The sequence below is a fragment of the Mus pahari genome, chromosome 6 (genome assembly GCF_900095145.1).
Source record: "Mus pahari chromosome 6, PAHARI_EIJ_v1.1, whole genome shotgun sequence".
In the NCBI taxonomy this organism is placed as follows: domain Eukaryota; kingdom Metazoa; phylum Chordata; class Mammalia; order Rodentia; family Muridae; genus Mus; species Mus pahari.
Genome location: NC_034595.1, coordinates 27,418,446 through 27,421,897, shown reverse-complemented (window position 1 = coordinate 27,421,897; position 3,452 = coordinate 27,418,446). Strand labels below are relative to the sequence as shown.

At 36.0% G+C, this 3,452-nt stretch overlaps 1 pseudogene; it reads right to left on the bottom strand.

Annotated features, from left to right (window-relative positions):
* Positions 1-1,470: 1,470 nt before the first annotated feature.
* LOC110323278 overlaps positions 1,471-3,452 on the bottom strand; it is a 110,247-nt pseudogene continuing 108,265 nt past the window's right edge.

Below are 3,452 nucleotides of genomic sequence, written 5' to 3'. Positions count from 1 at the left end.
CTCATGATGTTCTGCTTTGATAATTGCTACTACTGTTATATTTATTAATAACTTTTTGAAACAAAATCTCATTGTGCAGTCCAAGCTGACCACAAACTCATAATCCATCTGCCTTAGACTTTCAACTATAGAAAGTTTAGATAACAGCTCTATTTTTAAGATATTTTACTTTATGCTCTATATTATTTCTTGGTAATTGAAGTAGAAACATACACACACACACAGAAACAATTCAGCCTTTTTTTACAAGCCTAAGCCATTAGAGTTGTTAAGTTGATTTATTCACCCCCTCAAAGCCCTAAGGACCCATTCTAACTCACTTTACAAATACAGGAAATCACACAATCCTTAGAGGTGAAGAGTTTTTATTTCATCCAAAACCCTGTTTGTGCATAAATAAAGGGCACTTGATAATCAGTAACATCATCTCTTTCCCCAGAGTCTGCTTTCATACTTCTTAAAATTAATGCTCAATTCAACCACCACACATTAGAGAAGTTACTATGCCACTTCTTTAAATATGCCTTCTATCACTTTTTAGACAATTTACTGTACATATTTTATTTACAGATTTTTATACTTCCTTAGTATGAATTAGGACCACATTTCTATTTGAGCCATTTGTAACCAAAGCAAAATAACCTAAGTAATTTAAAATGTTGAAGTACAGTATAAAGACACAAAAGCAGATATACTACTAGTTAGGAATAATGGTAGTGCTAAATGTTTATAGTCCACAATTATGTTTAGGGATCATACAGACATAGATTACTGATTTGAATGAAATACATAAATTTGTAGCAAAGCTTTGCAGTTACAAAAATTATCAAAGAATTACACATTTTATTCCACCTTTCTCTAATATTCCTAGGTCCTTCACCAATGTTATCTGAGGGAAAAAAAAAAAAAACCAAAGCAAAACAAATGAAGTCAGATTCATTAGTGTTATTAAGGAGTAAAGCAAATAAATTAAAATCTAGCAGTCATAAGCCAGAGGAGAGCAGTGTCAATGCTATGAAAGGAGAAAGAAGGCTGCTGGAAAGCTGCACTCAGACTCTCAGGCCAGTGAAATTCACTTCTTAGTGGAGTGGTACAGAAATGGATCTTTTCCTGCTAAGGTAATATGAATGCAAGTTTGTTTTCAATTACTGTGAAAAGGCAAATGTGTGTGTCATGGTAATTATAACTGGCTGTTACAGAGTGGGCCTGGACCACATGTATGGGTTCAGCAGTGACATATACAGTAATTCTTTGATGGGTATAGTCAACACATTAGCAAAGAATGGGGAGTGAGAAAGAAGGAACACGGAAGTAGAAGACAAAGGCAAATGTGACTTCTCTTATATCCTTGCAACATTTAGATGGAATCAACTTCAATGCTGTCCATTCTACTCTGACAAGGCTTTGGTTCAGATCCCAATCTCAATAGCATGACACCGTTTTCTGAGAGAATACTCAGAAGGTGTCTTCTTAAACAACAAACCTGTTTTTAGTGGTGGATCCAATCTTCATTGTTGTGTCTTTGTGGGACTGATAACCAATCACTACCTTCAGATTAAGTCCTAATCTTTCCTTGTATACCCTGACTATGGGTGCTATTGCATTGCTCTTATCATGTTCAGTAGTAGTTCGTATAACTATCTTATCACCCTTATCTCTCATATTAACAACAGCTCCATATACATCATCATGTACTCATCAAAAGATTCTCCCATAAGGCACAGCAGTGTCTCCAGCAAAAAGCAATCAAGGTCATTTCATCATTGCTGTTTGTTCAATGTATTTAGCCATCATTCTCTCCATTTGTCTTTTATCTTTTCACATAGGCTCAATACAGTCCTTTAAAAACTGAGTAGTCACAGCAAGGCGTTAAATTACTAGACAACTGGATATGGTGGTAGAGAGCCAAAAAAAAAAAAAAAAAAAGTCTTCAACAATATCAATCTTAGAGAGCAATGGAACAATGGAAGGTTTGCTTGTCAAGTCTTGTTTTTATCATTTTTTAAAAAGAAGTGCTCCCTTGTTCCATAGAGGATGTGTAACAAAGTGCTCTTGGTTACCAACCTCATGATTAAATCCTGTTATTGCCTCTTCATCAGGTGGATGATTAGTGGTAGAGGTGGTTTCCAGATCCACAGTTACAATCTTAGATCCATCTCATGCCTTCATATCTTAAAAAGAATAGACAGGTTGTTAAAATATTTCCAAAAGGAATAGATAGATCATTTAAACCATTAGCCCAAGTAATAGTCTTATAATAATCTCTAGATATTTTTGAGACATTCTAGAATTAAGCTTCCCCTAAAATACTTCTGTTTGTTCTAAACTCCAGCACTCATCAGTACCAACTTTTATAATTACCTTTCTTGATTTCAAAACAGACTCTCCCCCCTATCTGCCCCAAGCCCCCTCTTCTGGACTGAAGAAGCCACAGAGAACTTTATAAGTCTTCTGTCTCTCTGCTCACTACATTTTGTTATTCTCTCCTTCCTGTGTCTCCTTCATTTCTTCCAATTTGTCCCAGTATTCTATTTTGTAGCTTTCTTTCCACTCCTTAAAATTCACTTTCTGTGAACTGAGCAATGATTCACTATGCAAAGCTGACATGAGCTACTCTTCCTGAAATGTGCTTAGTATTTTTCAATTGTTTCTAAATTATGTAAAGCTTGGGAATTTTTCCACTATCTTAGTCTACTCATTATATCCACATCTCGGTTTTTTCTTTGTTCCTCTTATCTATCATATACTCTATCAGCTACAACTGACTCTTGAGCCATTGATTAGTCCATATTAATCCATGTAGCAGGATAACCCACTCAGAGTTAAAATGTCTTAGCCCTCCCTAGAAACCAGTGAGGTTGGCCTTATTACATTAATTTTAGAGATGAAGAAATTAAAGCACTAGGTCAAATAACTTTGCTAAGCTCATGAAGTTAGAAAATCCTGGCAGAGCCAGGATTCAAAGCCATTAGTCTACATATTACTAAGTATATGATCTTTCATACAGTTGTGCTAAGACCTCTCCATAGAATAGTAATATCATTTGTTACTAATTGTTATGAAAATTTTGTTTGAAAATTCATTTAAATTGAAACATACCTGATTAACACAGATAGAATAAATAGCTGAGGGAACACTATAAAGGTTGGCAGGCTTCCTTTTTAGATATTAAACACATTGGGAAGCACCATGTTTTTTCTAGGAAGATAAATAGCATAACTACAATTATACATGTCCTCCAGAAACTAAATATGTTTACAGAGACAGGGAGCAAATCAGGTTTTGGCACTAATGAAAGGACACATTTGAGTGCTCTGACAGGGAAAGGGTGGCCTGGAGAAGAGTCACAGCTTCTGGGAAGGAACCCGTGTCTGGTTCTGGTCATCTGGTGCCTTTCCCCGCCCAAGGAGGGGTGTTCGACCGGGACCAGTCCCCAGGTCTGACTCGGCATC